Source organism: Camelus dromedarius, unplaced genomic scaffold (assembly GCF_036321535.1).
Source record: "Camelus dromedarius isolate mCamDro1 unplaced genomic scaffold, mCamDro1.pat HAP1_SCAFFOLD_198, whole genome shotgun sequence".
NCBI classification, from domain to species: Eukaryota; Metazoa; Chordata; class Mammalia; order Artiodactyla; family Camelidae; genus Camelus; species Camelus dromedarius.
Window position 1 is genome coordinate 592662 of NW_026989822.1, and position 16739 is coordinate 609400.

Below are 16739 nucleotides of genomic sequence, written 5' to 3' on the forward strand. Positions count from 1 at the left end.
ACTTTCCTTGCTGCTTGCTTCCCAGCTCCCAGTCCTGAGACTGAAATTAAATACAAATCTGACATTGTCCGCTCTGGCTTACAACCACCTAGGTCATTCTGTCATGTTGACATACAGGCCCAGTGTCCCATCTCGGCCTCTGTGGTGGGCTGCCCCACAATGGCTTCCTATTTTTTGCCTTCTGTTCCCACGCCCTTGTGTGATCCCCACACCCTCCCCTGGAGGTTGGATGGAGTTTGGGACCAGGTTCTGACATGTAGACTGACTTGTGAAAATGTGCGTGAGTTCCACTCATTACCAGCTCCAGTGTTCCTTCTTTCTGTCTGTCTCTCAGTGCCTCTCTCTCTGTCTTGTCTCTCTGTTTCTCTGTCTCCCCCTGCTTCTCTGTGTTTCAGTCTGTCTCTTTTCCTGTATGTATTTGTGTATATATTTATGTGTATATGTGTGTATTTATGTGTGTTTATTGTTCGGGTCCAGGGCAGGTCACTTCTGAGAATCCCTTGATGACATATTGATTATTTTGAATTCGTGTTACTGAAGAAAAATTATCTTTGAAAATTGTGCAAGCACTTTGGTGGGATCTTCTCTAAGGATCAGCACTGCTAGGGAAGGGATGCATCTGTGGCACTTTGATGTATCCTGTACCTTGTTCTACTGGAGAGAAGCGTCCATTTGCTCTTCCCTCCAGGGGACCCCCTGGGGCCTCTGCCTGCTCACGTTGTCACCAGGGCTGGTTGTCACCCGGCTAAAGACCTGCCAGTGTGATGGTGGCCAATGCTGTCTCTGCAGTCTGTCCGTCTGCCTGTGTCCTCACCTGAGAGGTCGAGCATCTCTAGCAGACACTGGCCACCTGCACTGCCTCTCGTTGGAACTGACTGTGTGTGTTTTGTTTCTTTTCAGAACACTGGGCTTCAAGAGGTTTTTGGACCACAGGGATGTGAAATTTTTCTCCGACCTTGCGTTATGAGGAAAGCTTTTTCCAGGTTGTGGTTTGTCTTTCCAGCTGTCTTTCCTGGCCTTTGTTTTCTGCTTTTGTTTGGTTTTATTTTGCCACAAGAAGAGCTAAGCATCTCCCTTCTGGCTCTGGTTTCACACTTAGAACTGCAGTGCCTACCCTGAGATTATACAGAGTTATTAAAAGGGCTTCATTTGGTACGTCTCATTTTTAATCCATCTGGATTTTCCTCTCAAAATACAAAAATGCTAATTCACGTGAAAAGAAACAAACAAAAATTCACCGGTCACTACTTCAGATATGAGGGCAGACAAAAAAAAAAAAAAAAAAAAAAAACCCCTTTTATATGATTTCATTGATAGGGAACCTCCAGGATAGGTAAAGACACAGAAGGAGAAAGGGGATTAGGGCTTGTCACGGGCTGGGGGAGGTAGGATGTGGGGTGTGCTATTTATACAAGCTTTTACTTTGAGGAAGGCAATAGTCTGATACCAGTGGTGTTGGTCTCACAACATAGTGAATGCACTTAATGCTCCTTAAAATTGCACAATTTAAAATGGGAAAAGGCTAAACTTTATTCTTATAAACTTAAAACAAAAATAGAATATACTATAATAGAAAAGAAAAACATCTGACTCCATAGAAGTTCTGTTATTTTGGCTTTAACCCTGTGCCCTGTTTTCTAGGCTTAGTCTTACTAGCTCGGCACATATTGTAAAATAATGTTGCCTTTAGCCTGAAATATACAGGAGAGCCTATTTTCAAGAGTCAGATCTTTAAAGATATTAACACTTTTGCACTTATATAAAGACAACAAGTTGCAGAATAGAAAATATCTTTTGTTTTGTTAGAGGTTTTACAGAGGCACTATGACCTGGTCTACGTAGACAGCTGCAGACCAAGATAATGGCAGACTAATATCTTGGAGAACCATCTTCCCCAAGTCAGACTTCAGGCTCCTTTTCTAGTAAATAGGGGAGGGGCTGTGGTTGGTTGTTGCAAACTTCTTGGTGTAGGATTTCTTTGTTCTTGGAATCCTTTGCAGCTGTCCACGTGGGTCAGATCATGGTTTTCCTGTAAAACCTGCAACAAAACAAACTTTTTCTATTCTGCAACTTGTTGTCTTTATAGGAGTGCAATAGTGTTAATATCCTTAAAGGTCAGAGTTTTGAGAATAGTCTCTCCTTTTTATTTCAGGCTAAAGGCAACATTGTTTTACAAAAGGTGCAGAGCAAGCAAGACTAAGCCTAGAAAACAGGGCAGAGGGTTAAAGGAAAAGGAACAGATCCAACATGGAGTCAGATTTGTTCTTCTCTGTTACAGTGCCTTTCGGTAAGAGCTAAAAGGATGATTCCTGGGAGGGTCCTCCACTGTCCCAGGCTGGAGTTCAGGCAGGATCCCTGCCAGATTCACCATGACTTCAGACCTGATCTCCCGCAGAGAAAGTGACAATTATTGAATTAAAATTAACTGTCAAAATCCCTTCAATTGCCTGTAAACTATACCACAGCAGGGGATGTCTCATTTGCCAGTCAACTGCCAGTCTCCCCTGATGCAAGGGACCAGCGTCGTGGCAAGCTCCATGGTGGCCTGGCCAGTGCACCTTCCTACTTTGCTCTCCATCCTTGGCTTCCTAACTTCAAAGCTTTAAAAGCTCCCGTCCCTCTTCCCTCTGGCCTGGTGTGAATGAACAAGGTCCCTGCACCCACCTGGGCTGAGGCCAGGCCACACACACAGCCCCATGCACACAGCCCACCATCTGCTGTCTACCCCTGTGCTCAAGTGCACCCTATGAACTCCCCCAACCCAAAGGTCCGTGTGCCCAGTGCCTCCGCCCTAGGGGTCCAGACCACCATCAGGACCATCAACCACCCAAGGCCCACAGGCCAGTGGCTGGCAGCCTGGGATCACCCTGACTCATTGGGTCAGTTGAAGCACAGGGTGCGGGGATCAGGGTGCCAGGGCAGGAATTGGAACCACCTTCAGCCCAGCCTGCCTCACCCTGTAGCCTCAGATATTAACTATGAAGGTGCACACTAGGCTGGATCCCCCACTGGTGGCAGTAGTCATCATTACTGGAGCCCAGAATTCCCCACCCCAACCACAGGGTGAGGGGTGAGGGAGTGAGCTCAGGGTAGGGGTGCACGAAGAGTGAAGGGGATCCCATGGTGATGGGGTACAGGTTGAGGGGTGTGGGGCCCACTCAGAGTGGAACTGACCTGGATGAGAGGTGAGGGGGACAATTTCAGGATGTTGGGGTCCTGTGGTGAGGCATGAGGGGTAAGCTTGTGGGTGTAGGGGCCATAGGTTAGGACCTAGCAGGTTGGAGTGTCAGGGCAGGGACCTCGGTGTGAGGAGAAGGGGCCCTGTCTTCAAGGTCTGGTGGGAGACTGGGCCTGGCCAGGGGTGGGAGGGTAGTAACAGGGAGGGGAAGGTGAGCAGGGGAAGTGGGTCTGGCGGGGTGTGGCCTGGCCCAGGGCAGTCATGGTTCTAGTTCAGTGCCAGGACCGAGACGGTGGCGGGGTGAACGCTCGGGATGGAGACCCGGCGGGACGAGCAGGAGGGGCCCCACCTGGCCCCTCCCACCCCAGTGGCCAGGGCCGGTAAAGCAGGAGACCCACCCGGGCAGTTTGCGCTGCGGGCGGGAGGAGGAGGGACGCGCAAGCGCAGACGGACAGACACGAGGACGCCGGAACCCACCCAGAACGCGTGGAAGCTGGCGGGAGCCGGTTGCTCCTGGACCAGTTCCTGGAAGAGGAACACGGCCTGGGGTCTGGGCCGCCGCTTGCCCTCGGTTCGGCTGCCGCTGCCGGGCAGTCAAGGGGGCGCTGGTGGGGGCGCCCTGGTCCGGGAGCCGGCGGGTGACGCCTGGGCTGTGCGGCTGGGGAGGGGCACAGGGAGGGGTTAGGACCCTGAGGCGGGTCCCAGCCGCCGCTGTGGTTCGTGGTAACCCCGCTCTTAGTAGTTCTTGAACCCCGCGTTTTTGCCGCCACTTATACCCGGGTTTAGGAGCAGGTACAGCCCCAGGAGGTGGGAGGGCGCCGGACGACTCCGGAGCATCTCCGACTGGCCCTCAGACCATGGCCTGCTCCTGGGAGGCGGGTGCGGTGCGGGAGCGGGGCCTCGGATGGAATGGGGGCTGCCCCATGAGAGCCCCTGGATTTGTTCCCATCTTCCTAGCGGCCTGACCTTGGGGGCGGCCTCTAAAGACCCAGGTTCGTGGTACTGGGGTTACAGGTCAGGCTGCTCCTGCGAGGTGGGCGCGGTGTGATCAGTGTGCTGGGATGGCTGCAGCAGCAGCGGGAAATGGTTGCTACCCCCGCTCTCTCACAGGGCAGCCCCAATCCCACCATCGAAGCCGCTGCCTTTCCCTGACAGCACAGCGCCCTCCTCCCGGGAGCAGGCTGACCTGGGGACCGTGCCTGGAGCAGCAGAGGCCGAGGCCTGGACAGGCCGTGGGGGAGATGGGGGCAAATCGACCAGCTTGCCAGGTCACTGCCCATCTCCCTGCCGCTGCCCCAGGTTCGTGGACCACTTGTTTTCAAGTCAGTGGGTTCCTGAGAGGCAGGCGCGGTGCAATCAGGAGGCGGGGGCTGCAGGGAGGGGTGCTGCCCCAGGGGGAGCAGGTGGACTTGCTCCCATCTCCCCCAGGGCCAGACCTGGGTACGGCCTCTGCTGCCCCAGGTTTGCAGGACACAAGTCATGTCAGCCTGTCCCTGGGAGGAGGGCTCAGGTTACTCGGGGCAGCCTCAGTGGCTGAGAAGGATTTTAGAAGTGGGCTCTAGCCCAGCATAACTAACTCTCCTTTCTTCTCTTGCTTCCTCAGTTGGTGGCTGTATCGGCTTTTTCATTATAGGCTATTGCTGGATAATGAACATAGGTTTCTGTGCTATACAGAAGAAACTTTATATAAAATCTATTTTATATATAGTGGCTAACATTTGTAAATCTCAAACTCCCAAATTTATCCCTTCCCATCCCCTTTCCCTGGTAACCTTAAGATTGTTTACTAAGTCTGCAAGTCTGTTTCTGCTTTGTAGATGAGTTCACAGTGTCTTTTTCTCTCTTTTTTTAGATTGCACATATGAGTAGTATCATTTGGTATTTTTCTGTTTCTGGCTGCTTTCACTTAGAATGACGATCTCTAGCTCCATCCATGTTGCTGCAAATGGTTTTATTTTGTCCTATTCATGGTAGAGTAATATTCCAGTCTATAAATATGCCACAACTTCTTTATCCAGTCATCTGTTGCTACATTTAGCTTGCCTCCATGTCTCGGCTATTGTATACAGTGATGCTATGAATACTGGGGTGCAGGTATCTTTTCACATTGGAGTTCCTTCCAGTTATATATCCAGAAGTGGGTTTGCTGGGTCATAGGATAAGTCTACTTTTAGTTTTTTGAGGGATTTCCATGCTTTCCATAATGACTACACCAAACTGGATTCCCACCATGAGTGTAAGAGAGTACCCTTCCCTCTACAGCCTCTCCAGCATTTATCATTCATTAACTTCTGAGCGATTGCCATTCTGACTGCTGTGAGCTGATACCTCATTGTAGCTTTGATTTGTATTTCTCTTTTTATTAGTGTTATTGAGCATTTTTTCATGTGCCTATTGGCCATTTGTGTCTTCATTGTAGAAATGCTTGTTTAGGTCTTCTGCCTATTTTTGGATTGAGTTGTTTGTTTTTTTGTTATTAAATTGTATGGGCTGTTTATATATTCTGAAAATTAAGCCTTTGTTAGTTGTATCATTTGCAAATATTTTCTCCCATTCGTAGGTTGTTGTTTTCTTTTACTTATGGTTGCCTTTGCTGTGAAGAAACTTAATGAGTTTAATTACGTCCCATTTGTTTATTTTTTTCTCTTATTTCCATTGCCTGGGTAGATTGCCCTAGGAGAACGTTGCTAAGATATATGTCAGATAATGTTTTCCCTATGTTTTCTTTTAGGAGATTTATCATGTCTTGTCCATCTGCATCTTAAGCCTGTACTCTAGATCTGTGCTTCAGTTTTGAATTTTGAGCTTCTTAGAGAACACCTAATCTTAGCTCATATGTCAGATTCAACATGTCTAAAGCTGATTTCATAATCTGATTTCTTGCAGCGTCTCCACTTATTGAGTGGGATAATCATTCTTCTGGTCTTGAATACCCAAAGGCTTGGAATGGTTTTTGATTTATCTTTCTCTCACCACCCTCCACATTTTCTCAGCTTCTGGAACTGTATGTTTTTGGTTTCAAGTGTCTATTCTGATTGCTGATACTCTGATGAAGAGCTTTCATCCCTGATACGTGAATTTTTCCTTCTGTTGAATTCTTGGATATTCTCCCCCCCTTTCAGTCAACCTACAGTTTTGACCCTCCAACATCTAGAGTCAAGGAGGCAACCCTCACCAGGGGCTTTGTGTGCTTCCTGTCTGAGAGTTCCTTTACTGGCAGTAGAGTGTTCGTAGGAAGAGTTAGAAAGTTACCTGGGCTGAGAAGCCGAATTTGCCCGCAGCTGGGAATTGGCAGAAGAGTCAGTTATGGAAGGGAGGTTATAGGATTGTCTGGTAGCCGAGTTCTGGGAACCAAACCCTGGGGAACCTCAGCTTTTGTAGAGTATGTTCTGTAACAATAGGCTATTGGATAACTTTAACACTTGTTATGGGATGTAGAGTTGGGGAAAGATTTAAATGTGAAAGAAACTTAAAAAAGAATCTCCAAATATTTTAAAGAAGACAGTTCTCAGAATGAGAGCTTTTCTGGAAAAGACTAGTTCTTCACTTCACAGGGGAGGCACGGAGCAGGTGTAACTGCACTTACGGTAACTTAAAAGGTAATCCTCACCCTCCCACTTAGCTGTGTCTTGGTGTCCGTTCATCTCCCACATCTGTAGTTTTAGACATGATGTGTCATTTTCTGGTACTGCATTCTGCTTCTGAGTGAGAGACTGACACAAAGTCACATAGCGATTGAAAAATTGCGCAAAGGACTTTATTGTTAAAAATGTAGACCTGCGGCAGGGTGCTGCATTTGCAAGTGACTTTCGGTACAGAGAACACTGAAAAGAATGAAGTGTTATTTCTTTTTTTATTCCTTTAAGCCTTTGAATAGAAGGTTTTCTTTGCAGAGTTTCTGGAGTACATCAGAAAAAGCAGGAACTAAAAATAGCTTTAAGAAAGCACCAGTATAGACGTTGCTTATAGTATGGTATCTGTCTTAAAGTTAATTCTTTAAAGCAGGAAGTTGTAACTCTCAATTTCTTAAGCAAATATAAACATTCTTGACTCTTAATGACATTCTTTGTGGGGTGAAGCTGCTTTTGCTTCAATTCTGTGCATTGAAAGGCCTTCTATGATACTTGTACCAGTCCTCAATATTTTATTTTCACTCTGTTGTGAACTTGTTATTAAACTTGAAGCAAATATAAATATCATTAACTTGCTACATATGTAGAGATTCAGTGTTACATAGTCAGAAAATTTGTGTACATCACACGTATCTACATAATTCCCCCCTTTCCAACTGTGTTCCTGATTAAAGGATGGTGGGAAATGGCATTATGGGGATATGTCTTACAGTACACAGTGTTTCCCCTGTTCCCTCTACCAGATCTGGATGTTCTTTCATCTTTCGGCTTCTAGACTTACTAGCTCTTTTTCTTAAGCCAGGTGTAACTCATCCCCCTGCACACACACACATGCATACACACACACACACACACACACACACACATTTTGCTGTAGGGAGTAGCGTGCACCATCCCATTCTCCGACTCCAGCTCTGGACCCACCCACGGGAGGCAGTGTCTTGAAAGAATTCATTTGTAAGTTCCTTTTTAAAACTCGAGTGGTCGGGAAATAGGACTGATATCCAAACCTAGTAGGCAGGCCCTCAAGGATAACTTCTATGGTTAATGCCAGGTTATCTTATGTTTGAGTACCTGGGTTTCAAGTCTTCCTCTGCCACCTGTGTGACCCATGATTCCCACAGTTCTGTCTCCCGCTAGACTTTTTCTCTCCAACTCTGGACTCTTACAATCTTCTGCTGATTTGACATCTTCACTTGGAACTCTGATATCTTAAAACCAACATGTGTAAAAACTGAGCTCTTGGTCTTCCTACCCCCCAAACTGGTTCTTTCTGCAGCCTCCCCCATTCAGTTAGTGGCAACTTAATCCTTCCAGCTGCTTGGGTCAAAAATCTTGGAGTTATTCTGACTTTCACTGACATACCACATGAATTCTGTCAATAGATCTGGTTTAACACTGCCTTTAAAACATATCCAGAACCCAGACACTTCTCACCATGGCTCCTGCCTCCACTGCTGCTTCCCTGCCCTGAGCCACTGTCCTCTCCTCCTGCACAGCCCTTCTCAGAGGCTTCCCTCCTTTCATCTCTGAACCGTCTCGACTATTCTCACTTGGCAGTCAAGTGAGCCTTGAAAACCTATGTCAGATTGTGTCGTCCTTCTGCAGTGCCTCCCCATTTCACTCCGGGTAAAAGCCACAGTCCTTACAACGTCCTCGAAGACCGTACAGGATCTGCACTGACCCTTCTCCGCAGCTCCAGCCGTGCTTCCATTCTGGAACATGCGAGATGCGTGCTGGCCTTGGTGATGGTTATTCTGTCCACCTGGGACTTCTCACTTCCTAGTCCTAGTTCTAACCTCAGTCCTCAGTGTGGCCTGCTCTGGTATTTAATACAACATCACCCTCATCCCATACCCTCAACTCTCTTTACCTTGTCCTTTTCACTTTTTTCCATGGTTCCTCTTTCCTAACAGGCCACCTCCTCTGCTGCTCTGTTGTGTGAATTGTCATCTCCACCCCCCACCCCAGCTAGACTCCAACCAAGCTTCGTGAGGACAGGACTTTTGTTTTGCTTATTTACCCATTCCAAGTGCCTAGACTAGTCCTGGGTACATAGTAGGCAGTCAAAAGTTATTTGCTTAATAGATTAAAACACTATTTTAAAACTGAATCATCCTTTCAGGAACGGGTGAGGAAAGGAAGCTGCATGAAGGAAAATGGTGCAGTAAATAATGATATTTGCCTCTTTTTCTTTGTGTGATATATATATATGTGTTTTAGTCTTAATTTGGTATCCCAGGTTCTTAATAGCTGTATTAAGGTGTAATTTACAGGCCATAAAATTCACACATTATAACTGTACAAGTCAGCTATTTTAGCTATTTTTAGAGTTGTGCAACTGTGTCCTCAAAAAGTCCCCTTTTGTCCGTCCATATGCAGTTCGCCCTCCCCCCGGTGGCACCCTGATTTTATTTGTTTTTGTTTTTTTGGCAATCACATCTCAAAAGAATAATTTACACAGCAGTACTAATATAGCTTTGCACTTTTAGAAATGACACACTTAAATATGAAATCAACGGTCATTGCTGAATGTAGGCAGCAGTATCAGACATCGGTGAGAAGAATGGACTTGAGTGTCAGACTGTCTGCGTTCTTACCCAGCTCCACCATTTACCAAGTTACCCAAATTATTTTCTGCCCCAAGCTCTTTATCTGTTATATGGGGGTTATATAGCAGCTTACAGAGTTGTTGTGAGGATTAAGCAAACAGGGAAACAAAATTTACTATAGTGGCCAGCTTATGTTATTACCTAAGAAATAGCCTTGGAGGTAGAGAGCAAAATTCAAATCAGTTTCTAAAGTATGTGTAAAATATGATCCAGTTCCTTCCTGGTTTGTAAACACGTATGCCTACTGCAGAATGTAAAAGCAGACTAATGTCCAACAGAAAAGATCATTTCTCAGCATTTCTTTCAAAGGTAGTTGCAAAATCATTTTTACTAAATTTTCTGTGCCCATCTCTGACAGAGATTTGACACCAGGGAGGTAATTATCTATTTTTTTGTTAAAATCATGCTGACCATCAGAAAGTGTTTTGAATTATATTTTAGCCTTTATGTTCGGAAATACTGTGAGACATCTTCTAAATTAATGGGGGGAGGGGCATTCATTGTAGCTCTTGTAGCCTGATAAGCCTGCATTAAATTATCTGTTTTTAACTCTTCATTAAAGTAATTAATTAATTTTTTGCAGGGGGGTGGTAATTAAGTTTGTTTTTAGTTATTTTATTTTTAGAAGAAGTACTGGGGATTGAACCCAGGCCCTTGTGCACGCTAAGAATATGATCTTTCACTTGAGCTATACCCTCCCCCCTAAATTATCTTTAATAAGTCCTTTTTCTCTGTTTTGTTATTTTCTTTTATGTACAGATGCACAAAGCAGGGTCATCGGAAGCCTCTCAATTCCAAAGATGATAATAGTGAAAAACATTGCACAGTGACAGTGAACCCTTGGCATATGAAGAAAGATTGTAAAGTCCTGAATGAATTAAGAAGGTATTGTTACATTAACATACATGTAACCATGGCTCTCTTACCTTTATTTTTCAATTTATAATGAAGATACTCCCCACCCATCAAGGTTGCTTTGTTTGATATAGGGAATATCTAAAGCCTTTCCTGCAAGTTTTTTAAATAAGTAAGAGCAGGTAATTTATCAGAAGTGGGAATGGTGTAATCTGCTCTGTCTAGTATGGTAGCCACCAGCCACATGTGGCTATTGTGAATTGAGATGTTCTATAAGTGGAAAATACGTAATAGATTTTCAAGACTTCGTACAGCAAAAATAATGTAAAATATTTGTTAATAAGTTTTAAAAGTGTTAATCACACTTTTGAAATGATAGTATATTGGATATTTTGGGATAAATATAATTATTACTGGAATTAATTTCACTTGTTCCTTTTTATTTTCTAAATGGGATTACTGGAAAATTGTGACTTGCACTATGTTTCTGTTGACAGTGCTGGCTTCTAAATTATTGCAAATAATATGAAAAGAAAACTTTGATTAAAAATTTTGTAATTGAGTAGTTGATTTACATCATATTAGTTTCAGGTGTACAACACAGAGGCTCAAAATTTTTATAGATTATATTCCATTTAAAATCACCATAAAATAATGGCTATATTTCCCTGTGCTGTATGATACAGCCCTGTAACCTATCCATTTTATACATAGTACTTTTTACCTCTCAATCCTCTATCCCCTTTCTGCCTCCCCTCTCCTCCTTCTCCCCATTGGTAACCAACCGTCTGTTCTGTGTACCTGTGAGTCTATTTCTGTTTTATTATTGTCATTAATTAGTTTTATTTTTTAGATATACGTATAAGTTAATACATAGAATATTTTTTTCTTTCTCTGACTTATTTCACTTAGCATAATACCCTGTAGATCCATCCATGTTATTGCAAATGGCATTATTTTATTTTTTATGGCTGAGCAGTATTCCACTGTGTGTTTGTGTTCATGTGTATATATGTGTGTGTATATGTGTGTATATATGTAAATATACATATATATATATAATATACCACAACTTCTTTATCCAGTCATCTGCCAGTGAACATTTGGGTTGTTTCAGTGTGTTAGCTATTGTAAATAGTGCTGCTGTGAACACTGGGGTGCATGTGTCTTTTTGAATTATATTTTTCTCCAGACATATACCCATGAATGGGATTGATGGATCACACGGAAGTATATTTTCAGTTTTTTAAGGAAACTCTATACTGTCCTCTATAGTGGCTGCAACATTAACATTCCCACCTACCAAGTAGGAGGGTTCCTTTTTCTCTTAAAAGGTCAAAAATTCCTACATTTATATACTTTCCTTACAGTTTAGGACACAATTTGGCAAAAGCCAGATAGAATTTAATAGGAGTAAATACAGTATTTTTTCAAATGTCCATGCATTATGGATAGATATGTTATTGATGAGTTGGTTCCCTATTTTTGTAGATGCAGAAGTTTTTATAGCTTCACAGACATTTCAGTCTTGCAGAAAGAAAAATGTCTTTGCATTTTGCTGAACTTGTCCGGGTGGCTTTATCGAATTTGGTCCAGGCCTGCAGAGGTGAATACACATCCAAACCTGAACCATTTGAATGTCTGCAAGATTTTAAGAGTCTAGAATGTCAGATCTGGACTATAACTCTGGTGAATGACATCAGTGAGTGGACTCAAGAAAACTCCATTTGAGTGCAAAGCCGTTCATAAGCCAAAAAAGGCTTTGAAATTGTGGCAAATCCAGAGACTTTTGTGCACCACATATGGCCACAAACCCATGGGGACAACCACAGGCCTTCTGGAGTGCCAAGGGAATTCCATGTGAGGAGTCCAGCACTCACAGGAATCCAACAAGTCCCTGCCAGCCAGAGCACCTTCATTGCTACTGTGGTATTTTGAGCAAGTGTCTTTTCTTCAGGTTCAAATTGGTTTGTTGTTTTTTTTTTTTTTTTATAAAAGAAAATCAAACAACTTCTTGTTCCCTTGGTGAAAGTAAAAGCCTAACATTTTCTGATTTCTTTTGACAGAGAAAACTTGAGCCTATGAATCTAAACTCATCTGTGATGGTCTGCAGCTGGGAGCAAGCAGATCAGTGTCAGTCCCTTTGCAGCCGTTGGCTGGGAGCCTGCATGTTCCCTGGAATGATATTTGAAACATATCACCCTCGCCGTGCCTTCGCTCTGGACTGGGAGGCGAGTCAGTCAGAATCTGCATTATGGAATGTATGTTTCAGATCCAAAGCTAGGAGATCTTTTTTAATAGCCAGAGAATGTAGTCATAAATATATCTATTAATGTATTTATGCAAGAACAATTTTAAAGTTTTTTTATTATAAAAATTTCCCCCAAAATTGAAAATGAAAGAACATTGGAATTAAAATCCAATGGAATTAAAAACAGTGGAATTAAAAATCATCTGTACCTTAGTTATACATAAAGAATCTTAAAATCCTTCTAAACAATTTTTTTGTTCAAATGTAGATATTTTTCCCTTCCAAAAATGAAAATTATTATTTCACATTTTTTTTCTTTTTCCTTTTATTATATATTCCATATCAATAAATATAATTCTTTTAAATCCCTTTTAATGGCTGTTTAACATTATATTGAACAGATATGTAAATAGTCCTAGGTTTAAGAAATTTAAAAATTTGTCATTACAATGCCCCTGCAAAGAATTTTTTCGTGTTTCTATTTTTAGTTATTAATTTGGACTAAAAGTTAACAAGTTTACTTTTCTTCATCTAAAACATTGGTTATTTTATGAACGAATTGTAAGGATTTTAAATAACTTTTCAGTAATTTCAACAAAGAAATTAACTTTAAGGCAAAAATGTATGATGGTTTGCAAATCTATTTTTATTATATCTTCACTTTTACCAGTGTCATATCTGTGTGTGTTTGCACAAGTGCTTTAACTACCAGCAATGTAAGAAAAATCTGTGTACTAAAAATGTGAAAATAGTTTCCTGGTTTGTGTTTTCATTCTCCCAATATAGGTTTTGGATGACAAGCTTGTATTTGCAAAAGTACACACCCTGTGGGAGGTGCTCTGTACATAAGCTGAGATACTGTACATAAAATTGCCTCTGAATCCCAATCATCTGAAAACCCTGTCCTCAGCCTTTGATACCTTCAGCTGTTTTATGAAAGTCCTCCAAGTGGATGAAAGTGTCAACAACCGGAACAAGAGTTTTTCATTGCCCTATTTGAGAAGAGCTGCGTGAACGACTTTTATATTCAGGATAGAGATACATTCATCAATCCAACCACCAGGAGCCGCACTGTAAGTCTAAACCGAGTTTAGCTGCTGTCTTGGGGGTGATTTAGAACCTGCTGTTGAATTATAAGTGATTTGGTTTTGTTGGTTTGGTTTGGTTTTTAAAAGCTGCCCATAAAAAGGAAAAAAGAGAAAGAAAAGAAATATGCCTGCAGATTCCTGTTAGGATAGTAAACAGTGGCTGGTTATTTACCCTGTATAAACCACACGCTCTCTTAGAATCTATTTAGGTTTACTTCATCCTTTCTCAGATCAAGTATCAAGTAAGGGACAGTTTTAAAAAAAAATTCAGGATTAACAGGCTTGTGAGCTCCGGGATCTGCAAGGCAGCTTTCCCTTCCCATGGTGTAAGTCAAATGGCAGAAATGAAATAAAGCACTTCATGTATCCTCCGGTGTTAACAGGAAAAGGTGAGTCTTCTTGACCTTGTTTCTTCCTGGGTAAAATGAAGATAATATGTCAGGAGTCAACAAGCCCATTTAGGGCAGGAACCATGTTGTCTTGTTCACTGCTGAATCCCAGGCAACAGGAAGGCTGAGTTTAACAAGTGAGTGAATGAATGAGCTGTAGTTCTCCCAGAGTTACCATGTGGGGCAGTGTGGATTAGCAGCTAAGAGCATAGACTCGAGAGGTGAGGGTACAGCTCAAGTGATGGGGCGCATGCTTAGCACGCATAAAGTCCTGGGTTCAGCCCCCAACACCTCCTCTAAAGTAGACAAATAACCCTAATTACCTCCCCACCCCCCACCAGAATTGCCTTATTATCTCACTGCCACCAAAAAAAAAAAAAAAAAAAGGTAGAAGTGGCCAAGAGCGTAGACTCAGGCTGGAACACTTGTGCTGGTTTCTCACTGTCTACCTTGTAAAAGTCATTTAGCCTCTGTGTTTATCAAGTTCCTCATCAATAAAATGGGGAAAATAATAGTACCCACCTCGTAGAGATGCTATGGGGATTAATGAATCTGCTTGAATTTTAGAACAGCCCTGGCTAATAGTAAGTACTATGCATCTGCCAGCTCTTTTCATAATTACTGACAGATGTTATTATCAACCAAAGAAGTATTAGTTCTTTGTAAGGGAAATGCATGTTAGACCATTTCATTTATCATTTTCTGTAATTCAGGCTTTTTCCCTCTGAAATACCATTTTCTGTCTGTGCACTAGTAAATCACAGGGCTTTCCAAATTTCATCTGTCTGAGTTCTTGTCATGATGACAATACTGCAGAGTTTTGACATTTTTTAGGGACTCCATCTGAGATGACAGCAACCCCTCAAATTCAGAAGCACTTCTCTAACTGACAACATCTCGCATGAAATGAAGTTTGTAAAATGTAAGAGCTTCAGACGCTAAATGATGCCATAAATGCAAAGATGTTATATCTAAGCTCTTTAAATAAATCCTGTCATTGAAATAAAGGAAATACTATATTATAGCGCTCTATGACTTTGTTACCTTGCTATCCGTTTATCTGACTCTCTAAGACAAAAGAAAGCAAAGACTGAGATTGATCATTACTACTGTGTGGTACACGTATTTGTGGATGAAGACCATACTGAAATGCACTGTCTAAGATATTAAAATGGACACTAAACAGCTGCTTGATGCACATGCATGAACAGAACAGGTAGCTGGTTGCAGGGAGCAGACACTGAGCTTCCTGGATCAGAGACTCAGCATAGCAGTCCAGCCCAGCAGTCCACATGTTTTATATTTATATCCCAGCAAAATTAGCAGTGAGAGTCTGAAATGAACTTTGGGGACACTTGCAAACAGCTGTCATGATTACTAATGTGGGACACCAGGATTCTACAGTGTTTAGTTGGCATCTGCACACAACCATTTCTTTTCCACTAAAGCCTGTTGTAATTGCTGGTTCCACATCCAGGCTGAGGAATCATCTCATGTGGTGTTTGGGAGGGAGGTAAGTGGAGTCAGGACCCATGCTAAGGCTGGGTGGGTAATAATCTAGTTCTAGTACAGGAGAAAGGAAAGTAGGTCAGGTGGGAAGGAGAATGACTGGATTTAAATTTTGTTTCTTGAGTAAGCTAAATATATAACATCATGTCAAGTTTCTTTATTGTTTATATTCCATGTGCTGTCACCGAATAACTACTGAATTGTGGGGACAAAAAAGCCTGGGTTTTGGAATTGACCCTGCCCCTAAACAGCCAGACTCCAGGTTCCTCTGGGTGTCCAAGGAGGGGGCTGCTGCCTCCACTGAAGCAGTTTGGGCACTTGGGTGGCCTAGTTTTTTTTGCTGTGGAAGACTGGCCCGGTTGTAGGACATTAAGCATCTGCAAGGCCCTCACCAGGTACCCACGGTGGTCCCAGGACTGTAACATCCAAGTGTTCCTTTCCAGCCACGTATGCAAATGACCCTCAAGGGGTTAGTATTAATCCTCAGTGAGAATTATGAAAAATTATATGGTACCTCCATCCCTTCTGGCAAAGGAGGGCCCCTTATTTACAAATGACCACAAAGTGTTAGCACCACATTTTATTAGCAGAACATGTGAACACGTGGTGACAGTGATGCTCACCTGTTTGCTTCTGCTTCCCAGTGCAACTTCAGCCTCCATCAGAGGACCTCAGCTGCTCCAGCGAACAGGGCCTTCTGTACAGGGAATGTGCTCCTCCTCGAAGCATAGACAAGAAGCAGCCCTTAGATCTCATCAGGTGAGCTGTTGTGGAGAGCACTCCAGTGGGAAGGGCTCAGGGTTGCCCTCATGGCTTCTGAGTGTGACAGTCCTCCAAGAGTGTTACCAACCAGGAAGCTCACAGGAGCTCTGAGCTTTGTTGCCCCAAGTTTTTACTGGAGGCTTTATTACAAAGACATGATTTATTGGGTCACTACTGACATGGCTACCCCAAACACTAACTGTAAGTCAAAGCCCTAACATTTGAGCCCCTACCTCTCCTGATGGTCAGTCACTTGTCACAAAGCTCAAAGCCCCACTCCTCTAATCACATGGTTGGTGTCTCTGGCTGGCCAGTCCCCATCCTGAGTCATCTCATGAACACAAGCCATCCAAGGGTCCACCATGAATAGTAAAGACACTCCTATCTTGGGAAATTTCAAGGCTTTAGGGGTTGCCGTCCAGGAACTGGGAACAAAGACCTACCAAATTCTTCATTAAACAGG

General features: G+C 43.1%; 1 long non-coding RNA gene across 1 annotated transcript in view; it reads left to right on the forward strand.

The window, feature by feature from the left end:
- Positions 1-13192: 13192 nt before the first annotated feature.
- LOC135320857 (uncharacterized) overlaps positions 13193-16739 on the forward strand; it is a 34382-nt gene continuing 30835 nt past the window's right edge. The window contains exons 1-2 of the long non-coding RNA XR_010380206.1: positions 13193-13601; positions 16159-16273. This is a non-coding gene — a long non-coding RNA (uncharacterized LOC135320857). The remainder of the gene's footprint in view (positions 13602-16158; positions 16274-16739) is intronic.